This window comes from Alligator sinensis, unplaced genomic scaffold, assembly GCF_000455745.1.
Source record: "Alligator sinensis unplaced genomic scaffold, ASM45574v1 scaffold566_1, whole genome shotgun sequence".
Taxonomy (NCBI): domain Eukaryota; kingdom Metazoa; phylum Chordata; order Crocodylia; family Alligatoridae; genus Alligator; species Alligator sinensis.
The window spans coordinates 1,323,643-1,344,070 of record NW_005842017.1 but is presented as its reverse complement, the minus strand read 5'-3'; the positions used below and the strand labels follow the sequence as shown (position 1 = coordinate 1,344,070).

At 43.7% G+C, this 20,428-nt stretch overlaps 1 protein-coding gene across 1 annotated transcript in view; it reads right to left on the bottom strand.

The window, feature by feature from the left end:
- S100B (S100 calcium binding protein B) overlaps positions 1-20,428 on the bottom strand; it is a 34,669-nt gene that overhangs the window by 11,526 nt on the left and 2,715 nt on the right. The gene's annotated exons all lie outside the window — the stretch shown is intronic.

Below are 20,428 nucleotides of genomic sequence, written 5' to 3'. Positions count from 1 at the left end.
CTCTTTCCCCTTCCCCATCTTATTTTGTACTCTGTTAATAAAGTCCCACTAGTGACAATTCCTGGATGTGAAATAACTTGATCTAACCTGTTAACATATTTTCTCCAAAGACAACTTTACTAGTAAACCAATTTTTTTCCTTCTCAGATGATCTCCCTTAAGGCTTAGAGAAGATTACTTTCCCCTAATATGACCCAGGCCACTCATCATTTACCTGTTCACTCTTTCACTTTGAGAGTGAGCACTGTACTATTGTATCATGGACTATTTTATCACATTCAATGGATTTAGGACTTAGAAAAGTTCACCTGTATGGAACATGGGAAAATGGGCATAAATATGGAGCACAGTCCCCTTCCTTGCCAGGCATGAAGACCCTGCTTCCAAATACATGAAACCCTATGGGGATTACCTGGCCAGGATGTCAACAGGGAAGACTACTTGCCAACACAGATGGGTCTAGTAACCCTGTGTATAATTTTCTCTCTTATCATTCTCTACGCTGGAAGAGAAATCAAAATATTAGGAACCACAAGTCACCCAAAAGCTTCCCTTCCTGGAGAGGAGAATTCATTACTTCCTTTTTCAGTGCTGTGAATACAACAGAACAGGGGTTTTCAACCTGTTTTAATGGGTGTACCCCCAGCAGCCAGATGTAAAGCGGGGGGGGGGCGGGGCCGGGCAGCGGCGGAGCTCTGCTGCATGAGCTTTCCCTCTCCCCTGCTTCTGTGTATGGCCGGCCGGCTGGGAGGCGCCTGTGTGGCCCACAGAGGGGTGCTGCTGCCCTTGCCCCACCCCGTCCCTGCTCCTTGGAGGTGGTGGTGCAGGGTGGTGGCACTCTGTCCCCACCTGCCCGCGCATACCCCCTAGGGCCTTCCCAAGTACCCTGGGGGTACATATACCCCCAGTTGACAACCCCTGCAACAGAAAATTGCTACAATTTTTAATGAGTTTGTTTATATTGAAGTAATGCCTAGCATCCCTAGTTGAGGAACAGGACCTTGTTGTACTAGATACTGTTCAAACCCATAAGAAAAAGATAATCCCTGCCTCAAGGTTGTGCATAGCAGATTGTACATGTATCAGGCATTTTTTTTAAGCCTTCCTCAGAGGCTCTGGGTGTTGGCTGCAGCCAAGGCTGGGGATTTTGCCTGGGGTGTGCCAAAGCTCCTGCTGGGACTTAAACCCAGAGGTTCCTGGCTAGGGGGACTTGCCCCTCTGCTCCAGGTCAGACCGATCACTATATTTGGTATCAGGAAGGAATTTTGACCCCATGGTCAGATTGGTATGGATTGTGGGGGTTTTTGCCTTCCTTTGTAGCAGGTAGTAACGGAGTATTATGGAAAGACAGGTTGCAATTCTACATAGGTTTTAAATGAAAACAAGGCTATTTCCATAAGTGTACTGGACATCACTGTTACTCTTGATTTCCTAGGAAATGTGCTGTGATATGTTTCTGTTACATTTCAGTATAATGCTTCTATTGTTGCCTCTCTGAATTTATCTAGTTAACAGATATATCAAATACTGCTGCCTCTGCTTGTTTGCTTGCTTTTTTAATGGTGAATAAAGTGAATTCATTCACTTGCAGCTGCTTTTTGCCTGCCATTTACAATTTTCAAAACAAACCCTTTTAGCAGAGCAACTGAGCTTGAAAAGAGATCCAAATCTCTTCAGCAACAACTGATCTTGCTGAAGCTGAAAAAATTCAGTTGCAACTACTATTTAATCTATTCATCTATGTTCTTATATTATCACCTATTAGTACCCAAGTGCCACCATGATAACAACGAAGTCTCTGCTGGCAAAATATTTAGGTTTGGAGTTGTTAAGTTAAAACTGAATACAGAATGTGAAAGTGTTGACCTGAATAAAGCTAGCAAGAGTTGATCTTATACTCACTGAAATCAACGGCAAAGACCAAAATGGACTATTCAATATCTAAGCTGATCTCTTAGCATATCAAAACCTCACAAATTTTCACTCGATTACCCCCCAGGTTCCCAGTGGTTTGCATCTTACTACAGCACAATTTTCAGAACTGCTCCCAGTCAATATGAAGATACCAAGAGATGGAAAATCCACTACTTTGCTTGGGATTGTTCCCGTGGTTCATCACCCTCCCTAGGTGCATCTACACAAGATGCTTTACTATGCATTAAACTAAGCAAATGCACAGTAAAGCATCATCGTCTACATGTGCATAGCAATTACTGTGCAGTAGATTAGTCTAATGCACCACTTTCTAATACTTGTAGATACAGGTACTAGAAATTGGCGCATTAAACTAATGCACTGAAGCACACATGTAGATGCTTATTGGAAGCAAATTGCTCCAACCTAGCCAACAAGAGGTCACAGGGGGCAGGGAGAACTGTCCCCGCTTGACAGGACTGCTGCCTGTCAGCCATGTGGAGATTGGGACCTGTCCTGATCTCCGCAGGGTGGGGAGAGTTGTCCTGGCTGCCAGGCAGCTGCCTCTCAGCCATATGGAGATCAGGACGTGTCTCAATCTCCACCTTGCTGGGTAAGCTGTCCCCGCTGCTGGACACTGCCTCCCAGCCATATAGAGGTCAGGTCCCACGCAGAATCTGTACAGCATCAGTCCGCAGGACATCTGGCCTACAGGACTGGAAAGTTGGGCATCAGTGTTTTATTGTTGTTGTTCTGCTCAGGATTCTCTTCTATTTGGCTGTATATAGCTCATATTAACACTTAATTTGACCATTTGAACCTGTTTAGCTTAATGGGTTGACTCTAACCATTTGACTCCTCTGTACAAAAGGGTAACATGACACCTGAGCACAGTGGGTACAGCAGTGCATGGGCAGAGCAGGGTGGCTGTGCTGCCAGGATCATGACAGTGGCTGGTCCAGTAGTTCAGCTGCTTGTATTTTTTTGCCCTCCACCTTCTCCCCCATGGGGTCAGAACCTGGGGCTGGTGTACCTGTTGCCCCTCGTGTCACTGTGAGATAATGTAAGATAGATACTGCATCTGTGAGATAATTTAAGCCCTGATTCCAGCATTTACTTAATTTTACCTCTTAGATACTTAGGTATCTCAGTAATCTTAACATGATTACTAAGATATCTAAGTAATCTTAACATGATTACTAAGATATCTAAGCACCTTCCTGAACCAAAGGACTTGGAGATACAGGTTTTTTAGGTTACCCTGTCACAGTTGCTTTAACATCACCATGCATGTGCAAGTAGTTTGTTTTATGTCCCATTGGCAGAAATTATAAATGCTGTTTCCCTTTAAGAGTAATTGGCTGTGATGTCTATCACCTTCACATTGCAATATAGCGCTTAGCCTGGGTTGTATGTAATATGTGGCAACTGGCATTGATACCTCCATTACAATCCAAGCAGCCAACAATATGAACTTTCTTTTCCAGTGGGTGGGAGCTGTAAATTGGTGTGTAGCAGGCTGAATGGCTCAGGAGCTGCAGCCCAGCTGCAGGCAGTGAGCAAATGATTGCAGGCCTGCTTAGGAGAACTGGGCCAGCTGAGGAAGATAATTGGCTGGCCTGGAGGAATTTAAAAGCTCCTAGGGAATAGAGCTGGAGAGAAGGGGAAGGCTATAGCAATGAGCCAGAAAACTCTTTCAGGGTTGAGGAAGAGAGGGTGAACCCTTTATGGTTCATGCATCTGTTGGTTCATGGGTTTATGGTTGATGTTGTGTCCTGTGGGGCAAGCTGGCCCAGGAAAATAAAGATTTTGGTATTATATAACCTGAGAACCCACTACAGTGAGGTCCAAATTTGAATGAGGCCACAAGGGCCATTTGTAGAGAAGCATAAAAAATGCACAACAGAAAAGGATTCAAAGTGCTGTAAAACAGAAACAGCAGCAAAGACCCTTGCTAAAAGCAACTTTTAGCTCAGATACTCTCTGCCATTTTTTTTAAGTTTAGTATCATAGATACTATGTGGTAAAGTCAGACTAGTGTCCCTTCACAGCCTGGAGAGGGTAAAAACTTTTTCTTTAAACATAACCTCTAAAAAAACCCTTCTGCTGCTTAACTGGAGCAACTGAAATACCTTAGTTAATAAACTGTTCCTCAAGGCACATGATTGCAAGCTTCAGACAAGCACAAGACTATTCTATATAAGTTCAAGGGCCAGATAAATACAAAATACATTCATTATTGGCCTCACTCTCATTTTGAAGTCTGAATTCTAATTCAGGGGGGCATCAGGCCAGCTAGATGAGTCATTTGGCACAAATTATGTTGGCAATAGTCATACCACCACGGATATTAAATCTGTTTTTATACAAAAATCTCTGTAAACACTCATTCCAGGTCTAAAACCATTTGTATAAGAGCATGCATTGCTTGAATGCTGTAGAAGAGTAAAATTTGGCAGAGGAAACTTAACTATATTGCAACAAAGTGGTATTTCACTATAAACATGGCTGTTTTGCTAAGTTACCATGTAAATATTAGCAAGCAAACACAAAACCCCCAAGATCTTTCCTACTTGCTATTTCTGGATGGGCAAAGGAAAGGAGTTGACAAATACAGAACACATGCAGAACAAAGCCGGTTTTCATAGCATTCATTGGGCTTTTAGTGCCTAGCAAAGCAGTGTTCTGAAAATGGGACAGGAAGAGTCTGAAACAAAGCCATGTGATGGTATTGATTTTGAAAATCTGCAATTCTACTTTCTCTTGACAGTACAGAATCAATTTTTGCATAATTTTACAGGGTCTCTCTCACATTTTAGTTCAGGAAAATAGACTCCAAATGAGTTAGATTTAAAATCCCAATGTTGTTATATTATTTCATTTCTTAATTAGGCTCTTCCTCTCTCTCATTGCTGTTTATAATCTATTTGTGCAAGTCTCATCCCCTGTGCTGCATATGAAACAGAAATGATGTCATTCTATTGCAGGGGTGGGCAATTATATCGGGCGGAGCACCACTTACTGAGTTTTGGCAAGCCATCGAGGGCCGCATGACAGGCAGCCAGAAGCAGATATATATTAATTTTCTAAATGTTTTAGGGGCCCCGCGGGCCAGATAGAATGGCCTGGCAGGCTGCATCCAGCCCGCAGGCCACAGTTTGTCCACCCCTGTTCTATTGGAACTAAGTAAAACATTGTATATAATTCCTATGGACCTTCTGAAACCAATCAAACCTTATGGCTGAGCTAAAATTAAGATGTTATGCCCTGCAAGTTTTCAAAAGATTACATATAAAAAAGTCATTCACTTCATAACCAATGACAGTATTAATATTAACTGTACTAATGACATTAATATTGTATGCAAGGATTTCTGAACTTGTCATTCACTCCATGTCCAATGCCTATGTCAAATTGTGGTGTCTGAAGGATATTTTTTAATAATATCACGTGAAAATGTCTTTATTGAAGAAAACTGCAGGTTACAGTAGAGATTGTAAACTGTCTGAAATTGAACCATGTGAAGGAAGAGTCTCACCTTTCCCCATCTGACTTTGCATTTGACCTATTTATCTAACACCTAAGTTGTTCTTTCAGTCTAAATGCTTATTCTCTACAACCTGAGATTTCCTTATAAATTATTACAAGGAAACCATAGGTGCAGGTAACTGAGAATATAGATACTCTGTCCCCTTCATTTTTCCATGTGCACTGATTTTGTTTCTCTCACAGATTACACATTTCTGTATGCACTCTATAGCAATAATTCCTCTGCTTCTGCATATTTGAGTTATGTCACATACCTCCCCACAAATAAACAGGGAAGTTCAGGCCGGGGCCAGGGCCAGAGAACCTGCCCCCAGCCCGGAATCCCTGCGGCTGCTGGGTAAGAACAGGGTAAGCCCACCGTCCACGGGGCCAAACTTGGGCTGGGGGTGTGCCCCAGGCCTGAGACAGCTTCATGGAGACCCCACTCAGATTGGGCATCCTGCCAGGTTCCCCCCTCCCCAGGCTCCAGACCCCCCTGCTGGCAACCGCTTTCTCCCGGCTTCAAACTTCACACACACCCACAGCCCGCACACCTTCACAAATTCCCCGCACGTGCACACACCTCACACCCAGACCCCAACCATACAAAGTACCAGCGTAGTTTTGCATAATTTTGAGTTTTTCTGTGCATAATTTTGAATGTTTAGCTGTGCTATTAAAATTGTGATTAATTGCAACTAATTTTTTTAATCGCACTACTAATCACGATTGTATTTTAAAACTAACTAAACTAGCTAAAATTCTAAACAGCAGCAGAATGTGCCTTTGTCTTAAAGGACTAGGTTCATTTTTTCAAGACCAAAACAGTCCAACACAAATCAAATGCATACATCAGAGCCTGCTTTTTCAGAAAGTTCATATATACAGAACATATATTTCCTCAGTGAGCTAGGAAACACTCTTCTAAGTCCTGAAGCCTGATCAACAACAGACCACTCCTCCAAATCCCTGCAGGTCTCATTCTTTCACTGACTAACATCCTGGACTTATAGCTGAAGACCTGATGGCCTGCCAGCTACTACTAGATCCCTGGTATCAACCCATCATCTCAGCAGCATCTAATTAATCTCAGGTCAGATGGCTAATGCCACCTCTTTCTTAACAAGCCATCTTTTTTTTGCAACTATCTAGTTGGTCTAATAAAAGATACTGCCTCTGCCCCAAGAGTTTTGTCTGCCTATCTCACCTTGAGACATTCTTCCCATTCCTCAGAGGCACAAGTCATTAGCTGCCCCTTTACCCTACCAAAGCAGAAAAACATAGGCATAGAGCACAGGGATTTATGCCTTGCCAAGTAATCTGTGTGGCTCTGTCCTGAAGCAATGATGTGGCCCAAAGGGCTGTGTCCAGATGAGTAGATCCCAGGGTCAAAAAAAAAAAACTGATGCCGAAAAAAAGTGGGGTGGCACATGTGGCAGCAGCATGCACCATCCAAAACTGGCTGGCTGGAGCCATGCTCCAGCTGCTAGCCAGGCTTCCTGCTGCAGCTGCAACCTGGGGAAGCCCACAGGACCCTGGGTAAGGCTGCTGGGGCTAGCACAGTTGCTGGCCCCAGACTTCCCTAACCCACCCACAGTAACCTCCCGCATGCCAGAGTGCGCGTGGCACAGGAGTTCCCCAGGGACAAGTCGCAGTGGCACAAGGTGTACTGCTACTACTTGTCCCTGGGGAAACAAACATCTGCACTCATCTGGACGCACCTAAGGAGGCCTAGTAAGAATTTAACTCAGGGACAGAACATTTCACGCCTCTGGCAGGAATATTTGTACTGACATGTCTAAGGCAACACAGTCTTTGTGCATTGATTTTTAATTTTTACAACAGACCCTAGAGGCCGTAACTGAGATCAAGGCCCTATTGTGCCAGCTATTCTATTACACGGAGCAAGAGAGATTCCCAGCCTAAAAATGTTCAGTTAGTAAACAAAGACAAAGACTAGAGAAAGGGGGTGTTTGTTCGCATATGACGGGTCTTACCCTGCTTTCACCCCTGTAGCAGCTAAATACCATACAGGAGCTGTAAATCATATGATTAACATCAGTCCCAAATGCTTTGTTCTGGAATAGGGAAGCTATTTGGAAGGAAAGAGTATTTCAGTTTGGATTTGTTTGCAGGGGAAATTGTATATATTTTTAAATTGGCTTTGTGTTTTAATTATTGTCAAAGAGTTCTGAGGGCTGCTGAAGAGCCATTTTATATCATTATGCAATGCCTTAAGTTGATGTGATTTTCATGGTGTGGCGAACAGCTCAGCCAGATCACCATCCCATTTCATATAGCTCACCCAAAAACCTTTGTTCACTGCCCTTTGCTGACTTTAGATTTGAATGGAACCTACAGGGAAAAATGCTCCTTATCCTATTGCCATGAGCCATAATGTTCTCTTGATTCCTAATATCATTGTCAACTTGTACATAAAAAGGTAGGGAAAATAGAATATGAGGACAGTAAAGAAAACCTCAAAAGGAATATGGAACTTAAAACATCTCTTTCAAGTGATCTTGTTATAGATGAGATGCAACGTGAGAGTGCACTTAACAGTGAAACTGCTGCTTCAATCTCACCACACACATTGATTAAAGCAGAGGTTAGTTAATCTTAGTGCAGTTCCCACATAAAATGTCTTGGGTTTTGGGAAAACTTAATTTCCCCAAAAATTAAACGAGGTTACTCTTACTTTAATAGCAGAGCTGATAACTTATTCTACTAACTGATCCTCTCCATGCATTAATGGAATTGTAAAATATAGTGGTTATCTATGATCTCATAATTCGGACAAGAATATTGGGCATGCTTTTAGTAAGTGGTATTTTAATATTTGAGAGCATTTGGCAGGAATCGCACAATACTTGATTGTCAAGGATATTTGTATTCACTTGAGAACAGGATATAAATGGACAACAGCACTCAGCAGGCAAGAAATACGGTATATTTTTCTCAGTCATAGTAATTCAACCTGGGTAGATATTTTCTTTCTTCCACAGGCCAAAGAACCTATCAAAGCCCAATATAAATTCTCTATTTGGCTCTATTATCCCTGCTTCTTGTAAATCCTGCTGTTAAGGCAGTCTTCCTTTAAAATGGAAGAGAAAAATACCCCAGGAGCTGATGTTAGCCTTTTAGTTTGTAGCTGATTAGGAAGATAATACTCCATTGCAGACGCACACTGACAACTTAATTATTAATGTTCTTATTTCTATTTGCCTGGGCTTATTAATTTTAAGCATCTAAAGCAATGAACAGGCTGTACATGTTCAGTTTCTACTATCTGTGCTGGCTCTGGAAAGACATTAACAATACTTACAAGTCCGTGCGTGGAAAAGCTACGTCTACACTATTTTGTTTTAGGAACTCTCTCACTATAACAGGATCTAGGAGGTGCCTGCTGCCATTTTTCAGCATGGGGACACTGGCACACACAACGCTCCAGGTGCTTTAATAAGAGTGGTTCTTGGAGTCGCTCTAATTAAAGCTGCTCTGCCCCCTCCTCCTCCCTTCCCTGGTGCACATGTATAAATGCCCATAGCGAGTGGGATTTGACAGCACTGTGATACAATAACAATGTCAGGTCTAGAGAAGTACTCCCACGGTGGTGTTATACTGCTGCTAATGTAAACAGGAGAGATGTTAAGGGAAAAGATAATATAGATAAGGTCTTCAGGATAATGTACAAATAATCTGGAACACAACTACCAATAGCTCCAATGGAACAAGTATGTACAGAAATCCACACAGTCACAAAAGAACCCTCCACCTGGAACGTTGCATGTTCTTAACATGGACTAAACAAATGTGATTTAGAAAGGCTATTGCACAGAAGCAATGAAGAAAACACCAACAGAATAGTTCATTATTCTCTAGGTGTTGGGCTTTAAGTAAAGTGTCCTTTGTCCCTACATTGACTATATAAATATCTTAAAGTAACTTTCAGTGACTCTTATTGTTGTGTGGTCACTTTTCACTATGTACTAAAATAAATACATAAATAAAATATTTATTTAATCAGATCCCTGAATATTTCCATCAAATGTCTGAATTATTCTTAGCTTTGTACTTTCTGGGGACCCAGAGGCTTTAGTACAGGGGTGAGCAATTATTTTGGGCAAAGGGCCACTTACTGAGTTTTGGCAAGCCATCGAAGGCTGCATGACAGGCAGCCCAGGGCAGATAAATATTAATTTTCTAAATTTTTTAGGGGCCCCGTGGGCCAGATAGAATGGCCTGGCAGGCCACATTTTGCCCACCCCTCGGTCAGGTGCTTAAGTTGAAAATGGCCACCAATATCAGTTGTATGTTAAAGACTAACTGAGTACTGGCAGAGTCCCAGGTTTGGTTCCTGTCCTTGCCACTGAACTGATGGAGAGCATTGTGCAAATCACTTTCCTGTGCTCTTATGTATAATTTTGTCCATCCATAAATGCAGACAACAGAAGTGCCTTGTTTTGTAAAATGCTTTAAAAACTATGTATGAAAAGTACTTTATGGGGATCACATTACTGTGTACACAATTGCTTTTCTATCACATATTGCTCTATACTTTTGGAGCAATAGATCTCTTTCATCTTTTTTTTGGTGGGGGAGTGGGGCAGAAGTTTTATTTAAAAGTGTTAACAGCCTAAGGCAGAGGGACCCTTATTTATTCTGAAGGAGTGAGAGGGGGTGTGATTTTGGATGTTGGAATGAAATCATAAGCTCTTTTGTGCCTGTAAGTACAACCCAAGTGTCACGGCGGGGTCCTGCAGGAGGGCCGTGAACTCCTTGAGGCCCCTTCCTCCGTGCCAAGTCGGCCCAAGGGCAACCTCTATTCTTGCCTGCCACGTCTTTGGTGTTAGGTTAAGTTGGGAGGCTGCCTCACGTCTCCTTGGGCCCGGTTAGCTGGGACCTCTGTCCCCGTGTTTTCCCGGACCCACCGGGGGTCTCCTCATATGATGGGTGCTTCCCAGGCACCCTAGCCTTATGGGCTACGCATTGCTCCAACCACCCCGATACCACGCCCCAAGCCTCGCAGATGGAATAGACGTTGGTGTGTGTCTCTGCCTATATTCACGCCCGTCTCTCGGGCCTTCTCTGTTATGCTGCCCCCTCCTGGGCTCTCCGAGCCCCCTCAGGGACTTCTCTGTGATGTCGCCCCTCTCTGGGGCCTCCTGTGTACACCTCCCCGCTCTCTTGGGCCTCCTCGGTCGTGCTGCCCCCCCTCTTGGGCTCTCCGAGCCCGCTCGGGGGTTCCCTGTAATGTTGCCCCTCTCTGGGGCCTTCCCTGTAATGTCGCCCCCTTTCCTGGGGACTTCTGCGCCCCCTCTGGGACTTCTCGTCAAGCCACCTGTCTCTCAGGCCCAACTGCACTGCTAGCCCCACTCTCCAGGGCTCACCGCACCACTACCCCCTCTCTCTCAGGGTTCACCGCAGTACATCGCCCTTCTCCGGGGTTTACTGCAGCACTAGGCCTTCCTCAGGGCTTGCCGCGCCCGCCCTGGGGCTTCCTAATAATACTGCCCCCTCTCTGGGGCTTGCTGTGCCCATGCTGGGCTCCCTAGTAATACTGCCCCCTCTCTGGCGCTGGGGCCCCCACCCCCCTGGGGGTCCCTATGAAGCCTCCTCCAACCCCTTATAGCCTCACCCTAGCCACCGGTGTAATAAACAACAACAACAAAACCACAAGCCCCTAGGCTACAACATAACTATAAGCCATCTGGCTAAACCATGGTGATCAAACCTCTTCGAGCTGCCCTCCTTCACTCAGCTAAAGCAGTTTCTGCAAATGCTCGCATCCTAGCTCCAAGAGCTCCTGCCTCCCTGGCAGGGAACTACCAGCTTGGCCTCAGCTCTGGGCTTTATAAGGGCCAGGCCTTGCCCCTTACAGCCAGCTAACCGCTGTCAAGTGTGGGTCATTCGCTGCCTCCAGTTGCCCTGGCAACCTGCAGCTGTGCTCATTATGTCCTGCCAGGGCTCTCTCTCCCTGGCAGTTTCCACTCTCTAGGAGCAGGGCACCAAGGTGCCCTGCGACACCAAGTCAAAAACATTTAGGCTCTGAAAACCCAGTTTGCAGGGGAGGAATCAGTATTACTATGGGATAATGATCTGACTTTTTACCTTTGAACAGCCTGAATGAACTGTGGGGTTGTTACGTTCCTAGGTCCTGACCAGCCACCAGTTATTTTAGTGGCTTCTGGGTCAGGCCCCTAGTCACTATTGAAGGTAAATTTTTTTCTACATTCTGAAACACCACATAATTGGTAGTTGTACAACAGGTAAGATCCAGGCTAAATAGTCAGGGAAGCTTGTGCAGAATTATTGCTGAGTGCCAAACTATGTGTTCTAGACTTGGCTCTGGCTGGCTGGCATATGACTTTGCTTTCAGGTTTGCTTACCTTATTGTTAGGTTACCTTATTGTTTTTTAAAGGAAGGTTACTTTTTATTTTACTCCATTGCTAACATTTTCAAAATAGGGTGCACAGGATTTTGGGGTTCACAGGGTTAGAACAGGCTTTTATTTCTTTTTTTTGTTTTACACGCACCTCATTTTCTTCTACTAGGTCTAAATTCAGTGCAGCTATGAATTGGGTCACATGTTTAAAGTAATACATAAAAATTGTTGTGTTAATTAGTTCACTCTTCTGTTTGCACCCCACCCTTTACCCAATAAAATACAATGAGGCCTTTTTATAGCAGACAGATGAAAAAGCCAGTTTCCTTCTTTGTCGCTGATAAGTGTATGCGCACCAGGCTCTGAGTGACAATAAGATACTGACTGATGGGTCTTCTGTACTATTAAAAGAAACAAGAGCAGGAGACCTGGGAGATGGTAAGTAGCATGCTTCTACTTTAAGCATAAGGGCTTAGTTGCAAAGCTAGTAGCATACAACGGTTTCTGAAGAGTCAGAGATCATGCAGATACATCCAACCGTCTCTAAAAGCTAATTCTATAATGAATTGTTCTTTCTTGAAGCTGACTCGCTAACTCACAAGTGTGGCAACTCACAAATGAGGCAATGAAGGCAATTAATTGGGAATCCTCAACTGAATCCTAAATCCCATAGGATGGAAAGAAACCTAGACTATTGGGCAGACAACTGTGGATGAGGCTCATACTCCAAAGCCTGATTCAAAGCCTATCAAAATTAAGGGAAATCTCCACAGTAACTGAGAATCTTATCCAAAGTACAGTGAAATCAGCAAAAATAAACAAAAAAACCTCCATGTGAGCAAATATGAGTGAGTCCTAAATGTTTGTTAAATACAGTCAGCCAGTCTATTGGGAAGGAATAGATTTCAGAAAGATTTCATGAACAATGAGAGGAAAATCTTGAATTACTGGTGAAAAAGCACCTACCTGCTCCTTCCCTCACTACTGTGCTGTTCACTAACAAAGGATTCAGTCATGCCCCTGGGGCCTCCTTGCTATTCCTGCAGAAGGCATCTACTACTTTCCAGATTCTCAGGAGAACTCTCTGGAGAAATAGCATGAATAGATGATGAACATTGGCTCTGCAGAGATATAGCTGGGGGGACTTCCAGGCTTGGGAGCCACGAATTCAAAAAGTCCCAGAGGTGGAAGTCACCTGGAAGCTCAGAGATAAAGGCACAAGTCCACTGTTAAGGATGATCTGCTGGGTTGGTCCTCCCCTCAGCAGGATACTTGCTTGCTCTTGAGGGGATTGGATGAATAAAGAGAAAGCTCTAGAGGGGTTTCCCCTGCAGAAACTTCTGTCCCTAGCCAGGCACTGTTGTAAAAGGGCCAATCCAGCCCTGCAGTAATTGCAATCTCCAGTCAAGTGTAAATGCCATCTGTTCAGTTATTTCTACAAATTGATGCTCTCTTGTTACCCCTTAGCAGGGGAAATTCTGTTGACTCCAGGAATACGATTCAGTGGTGTCTGAAAGTGAAGACTGACTGCTTGAAAGCTCAAGAGCTAAAAGCCTTGTGCTATGGTAAACAGGCGGCTGGTTGTGCACAAAGACCTTATGGCTTACACAGAATCAGAGCTAATGCACATATTGAGCTGGGGCTCAGACCCTGGGACAGTACCAGCACCCATTACATCCCTCCAGCTGGAATCACCATCATGGGAAAACATTCTTCAGAGGTGTCCTTTTGCTTTAAGGAGGGGTGCAGGTCTTGGCCATACCACCAAGGGACAGTGTGGGGGTAAGGATGAAAAGCAAATTTTGTTTTTTCTTGCTGATACTGAACATAGCTGAAGGATTAGGCACTCAAGATTTTGGCACATATCTTGATATCCCCTATGAGAAGATGCAGCACAGGGTGCAGGCATACGTAACCAGGGGCTGCTGTAATACAGTGATTTTCCACTCCCTTCTATAAGGCACTCCAAGTAGTCAAAGTGCAGAGCTGACTAATAATCACTGCTCTCTGGTTCCCCAGCCTTTTACCCCACCAGCACAAGCTGTGCAGAAGAGTGAAAGAGAACACTTATCATGGCCTGACCTCACCCAGGGAACACATCTACAGCCTGGGTTTTCCTCAGTAGAGACTCTGTGACTCTTTCAAGAAAAAGCACCAAATATCAAAAGAATCACTCAGTAAATGCATAAGAATCATCAATACTGATGCACTTTTATATCACATGAGAGCTGATCTGTATTATTTTAAGTCAGTTCCTTACTGCATTAAATCAATGCAAGTTGTTTGGCAACTGTTTTAAAAAGGAGGCTTTAAGTTAGTTAAACCTGTGCACCTGTGTTCAGAAAAGGCCTAACAATACACTAACCTAAATTTTCTAAGCCTGGCCTAATTTCTCAGTGCCTTCTGTAGATATTTACACCAGCACAAGATGAATGAAAAGTACCTATAATATGCTACCAAATCAGAACAGCAATGGTTTGCCCTTGTTTTGTATTGGAGTGAATGACTGCAGCAGAACTATAGCAGCAGCAAAGGAGATCCTGAGGGTGCTGTTTACAGAATCTGCTACAATGCTGGATTTCTTGTATCTTCTGCTCCCTCTAATGTCTACACTGCAGAACAGCAGAAAAATATTCTAGATAAAATATCTCATAGGATGTCTCCCTGAAAAATCCATATGGCTTTATCTATACAGATATTGCTGAAGTTGAACAACTCCCCCTAGTGTGGACAAGTTATACTGATATGCTCCATAATGGAAATGAAAAAAGCCTCTCAGGCACAAAAAACCTTTACACAAGACTTGCTATGATCATACTAGAGTCTCTACGTGTATAAATAGTTTAGTAATTAAAAAAAAAAATCACACCACACCCTACCACATATATCTAAAACTACGCTCCACCTTATATTTCAGCAGCAGCACAGTCAGCTCCTGCTCTCTCTTGAAAATGTGAAGTAGGCGCACCTCTAAAAGCTCTAAAACTGGTAGCCAGATATAAAAAAATTAAAATGTATTAAACAAAAATGTCATAAACCAATCTTCTGATTTGGGAAACTAGACTCATTTGTTTGCCTGTTTGGATTAGCAATACCATACTAACAGGACATGTCTACATTAAATTGTTGTGCTGGGTTAACATAAAGTATGACTTTAAGGCGATTTACCAAGAACTATTTAAATCCTTGTGAAACGTGTTTATTTTTGGTTTAAGAATATTTTACTGATTAATCTTAATTGTTTCCAGTTAATTCAAGGGAGGTGAGGCCAGCTGCGGAGAGGCGGCAGCCAGCATAACTGCCTGAACATACCCAAATTCAACAGTAAGTCATCCCAACCCAGGATGTGCCCATTAAGCCTCTGGGATGCATGGACTTGGGGTGGTGGGGCGAGGGACCAGAGAGTTCACAAAAGGAGGGGAATGAAACCTGGTGGATGAAGAGCAAGGACTGGCCAGAGAAAGGAAGGAACAGGTTATGGGTTCATAGAGAACAGTTGGGGAACGTTTGTAGATGGGAGGGGCTGGCACAGCAAAAACACTACCGTTAACTAAGGGGGAGGTTGTGTTTGTGGATACACAGGCCTGGGAGCCAGAGCTGTTAGCTGCCTTCAGCAGTCAGTCTCTCGCTCTCATCTGTGCAGTGGGGTAGGAAGAGCTCAATCTGAGCAGGATTCCCCCACTCACAGCTAGAATAATCTCACACAAGGAGCTATGAACTAGTAGCAGACCTTGGGGTGAATTCAAAGGGGCCTAGGCCAAGGCTTCTGGCCTGGCCCCAGCATCTCACATTGCTATCATAAGAAACTCCCAGAAATTGCTTCCAAACACAAATTGGTGTATATTAGTTTGCACAATCCAAGGAAATGTGCGATTCAACCTCACAGTTCAGCCAAAGTCCAAAGATGGACCCTACAGTTCCCACAGGAAATGGGATAAAACCAGATCTCTTTATCTAGTGAGGGGGCTTTGCAGCAATTACAGCTTCCCAGGACTATTGTGAATTTACAGTAGCAACCAGGAGACCAAGTCTGTGCAAGGGGAACAAATGATTTGCTGTAGGGCTCACACACCAGGTGGAAGATGACTGGGTAGATGCTTGTAGCAAACACTAATGAAGCACAAAGCATATGGAAGAATGGAAAGGTGAGCTGGATTTCTGTAGACTTGATAGGATTAATTCAAGGGTAACAAGTAGGCCTGTGCAAAGCGGCTAGTATTCACTTTGGATTCAGCTGATTAAGCGGGGGGGCGGCGGCAGTGATTCAATTTGGTGATTCAAATCACTGTCCCAAAGCGATTTGGACAAATCTGATTCGGAGATTTGTCTACCACCAAATCGGCTGAATCTCCAAATCAAACAGGCCTCATCCCCCACCAGCTCTCCCAGTCCCGTCAATGGCTGCCCCACCCGGCCCCAGTGTCGCAGCACTTTAAAAAAAAAAAAGCCCCGCACTAGCCGACTACTGCCAGGCAGGGAGGCAATCCCCGCTGCCCTGTGTGACATGGGGAGGGCTCTGCCATGAGCCCCCAGAGGCCCCAGTGGCTGCTGCAGCAGCCGTTGAGTGTGGGGTTTTTTAAGTGCCAGGATGCTGGGGCTGGGTGGGGCAGCCACTGACAGGGCTGGGAGAGCGGGCAGGGGTTTGGGGGGCTGGGGGAGCAGGCAGGGGATGGGCCTGTTGGGGGTCTCCCCATGGTCCCCTACCCCCTACTTACCGGCACAAAGCCTGAGTCCAGCTCCTTGCAGCAGCGAGCAGAGACTGCCCAAATCTCTGAATTGATTCAGACCTTTTAATCAGTCTCCCGATTCGATTTGGACTTGGAAATTCGGCCACCAACTCTGCCTGAATCTCCTCCAAATCAAATCAGCAACCAAAGCTTCACACAGCCCTAGTAACAAGCACTGATTATAGGATTCTTTGTTTCAGGTGTCTGTGACCACCTCTTGTATAAAGGGGGCAGTAGCTGTTTTTGTCCCTTCAGAGGGGCTCCTATGAGGATGTCACACAAAGGAATTACAAGTTTTGGTTTCCTGGGGCAAGGAGCTATTTTCCCCTCATTTATGGGATGCTTCGGGAGAAGCAGATGCAAAAGTGCAATGGCAAAACTAATTTCCCCATCCCTACTGCTTGCAATATGAAAAGAGACATGGAAAGAACATGTACCTTGTTGGTGGCTATTGACACATGCAAATTATCTCCCTCTTTCTCCCCTCCCTGCAATAGGTTTCATTCTCCCAAAGGAGGGGGGCGGGGGGGCGAGTGCTTAATACTCAGGCAGAACTGAAGCACCAAGGCCAAGCTTGTGGGTGGCCAGGAGTCTCATCCACAGGTACATCTCCCAACAGAACTGTGACTTCCCCAAACCCCCTGTGACACCAACTGACCCTCCCAACAAAGACAGATTGGGGTCAAAATAACAGAAAAGGTTTTGTAACAACCCCCGATTGTTTCCTGTTTTGCTTCCCTTGAGCAGCCACTGCCTTCCTATTGACTTTGATTCCACAACTTGATATGATCACCTGCATGAAAAACGGTGATGATCATATCCCAGCAAGCACAGGACAGTAAGGCCCAGAGTTATAGCTACAGATGAGGAAGATAAGTTAAAAATCATGTACAAATGAAAAAAAACCCAAAGTCCCACTGAGCTATACGGGGCTCCTATGTTTGAGCTTCAGAGTCTATACCATTAGACAGCTGTTCTCTTCTATCCATCACAGATCTCCCTGAGAGCCAGCAGGTATCCCCATACTTGCCTATTCTAGAACTGCACAGATGGGAGGCTGGGGCTCCAATGGTCTTTCCCTGCAGATGACATTTAGAAGAAATTAGCTCCTGAGTTTCAGTCTTAACAAACGAAGTCAAACTTTGTGACAAACTCTGCAGCTTCTTTTCTCCCAAGCCCAGAGAATGAATGATGCAAGCCTGGACTCTCTTTATTCCAGCAGATGTTCAGCTCCTGAGTGAGTGCACAAGATCTTCAGATGAAAAGCTCTGAAATAGAACCAGATGGGACATCTGTAGTGGAGCCACGACAAAACACTTCCTAGTGTCATGAAAAGGAAAAGAGCTCTTGAGAGTAAGAACCCAGAAAAGCAGCTGGCTAAATCTGCTCCCCATGGATGAAACTTCAAGAGCCTCAAAGACCAAGCTGTCCCTTGGGTAGCTTTCTTCAAAGAAGTCAGAGGGTTTTAAGCCAAGATGCAGAGAAGCTCAGGCATTGCTAAGCACCCAAAAGCTCAAATGGGAAAGAAATCTTATGCATGCAACACATGCAGAAACACTTTGTCTTGAGTGCCACCCTCACCACCCACCCATGAATGTACTTCAGCGGCCCTATGCGTGCCCAGTCAGGAGGGGCACCAGCTAGAGCTCGAATCTAGCATGACACCACCACACCCACAGCCAGGAGCACCTCTATGCGTGCCGTGAATGTGGGAAGAACTTCCACCTCAACTCCAACATGCTCAAATACTGGTGTGCCCACAGCAAGCCCTACCCCTGCCGTGACTGCTTGCAAGGCTTGGCTAGGCACTGCCACACCTACACAGGGGAGAGGTGCTACCTGTGTGACTGCAGGAGGGGTTTCTAACTGCACTGCACACACACGCACAGCTAATGCCTTACTTAACATCCTAGGAGAAACAAACAAATCCAAGTCTTGTTAATTGAATTTGGTGGGGAAACAACTAGGAACAGGAAAGAAGGTAACTGGGAGGTACTGATTGCTTGGTATGTTGTTTTAAGGTGTAGTGGAAGGCATGAGGTGCTAAACTGAGGGATATTTCATAATCAACAGGAATATGAAGGAATGAAAATATCCAGGATAGGGGAATGGTTTAGACCTGACCAAAGGTTACATACAAGAATAGCAGGATGCAACTAAAAAGTAAATATTTGCTTAAAAAATTCTTGAAGGTATTTTGTTATCGGGCAGCTGAACAGATACCCCCAAAGCAGCATGCTTAGCTTAGGACTTGTGCAATTTGTGTGCATATTTTTGATATTACATTGCAAGACCAAGCCTGCACCTAGAGGGAGATGGATCAGATCACTTAATGCGTCTTTTTCACTCCTGTTGTCTCTGATTTAACAAAAGGAAGGAGAGAAGGCACAACTGATAAGGATATAGTACCAAAGGAAGGCGACTTTATTTTAATCTCAAATTTAATTAGCCACTCAACCTATTCCAATATATTTATCTGTTGATGTTGAAACCATGATTCCTGCATTCCTTTTTTATAAAATAATATTACATATTTGCCACTTATTTAAATAGTTTATCAATCCATTCATTCTACATTGGTGCCATTCTTGGAAAGCTATGTGATATCAGATCTGCATAGTATGCAAACAGATCTCCTAACTATCTCCACACAAGTAATGTAAAAAATGATGCTTTGCCAATTTTAAGCCCGAGTCAACCAAAGTAGTCAACCAAGTTTGCTGCAGAAAAGATTAAAAACTTGCACGTGTTGATGTCTTATATTCAGTCTAGAGAATTACTTATCAATGAAATCTTTTGTGATATGAAAAAAAAAGAAGAAATTCTGTAAGTGGAAAAAATTACAAGATGATATGCATCCCCTAGGGTATGTAAAAGACTCTTCATATAAACTGTAGAAATTGAAAGAGAAAATGACAGAGAAGCAGACTGGTTCATGGATATCATTTTGTTATTCAATTCAGTTAGAGTTCTGCACTGTGAAATGCTTCTACTGCTTGCTGTGATTTACAATTAAAAGGTAGCTGCTTATTTTAACTTTTCTCCAGCCATCAATAACAGACCAAATATATTTATGAAAAGAAACTCTCCCATTTTATTACAGAAGCCCTGACAAAAAGATGGTCAACTATGGAAGGTACCTGTAGATTCATGTCAATGCCTTCTTAAAGCAGGATCTTTTAGGAGGGCCACTAACAAACAGCCAATTTTTTTTAAGTTAATTGCTTAGTTCACCTTTTACAGGATATGTACTGAGGCTGAAAGCCATTGGAAAGCTACAAGACTGTGTGATGACAGCAACAGAACAAGCCTAGACAGAATTAAATCTGTGAGTTTCAGTCCTGCTTGTTCTTTTAGTCCTGATAAACTGGTATTTGTCATTTCTTTCCATTCAAGTCTTCAAACAAGGAGCATAAAGACCTAAGCAGGACTGAAACTAATAGATTTAACACCTGGATTTGTTTTGGTACTGTCTACAAATAAGCAAGCTTATTGGGGATGGATGCTATTAGTTTAATTTCAAAAAATAAAAGTCTATTTCAAAGGATGCACTGCTTTAACCCTAGGCCTCTCTTCCTAACATTTTAAAATGAAAAAACAAAAGTTTTTAATTTATTATTCTGCCACATTCCTTTAAAATTAATATACAAACTGTAATTTTCTTCCGTGCCTATCAAGTGAGCTCCAACAGTATTGTGATGAAAAAAAACTAAGCAACCATGTGACATTTAAAACATCTGAACCCTATACTGGTGCAAAATTGCTCTACGATGAATAATACCATTACTGTTTTCTTACCAGAAATGTGTAAGAGGACTACTCATCAGGGTTGACCCAATCTCTTCTCCATACTCAAAGGTTTATAGATGGCAG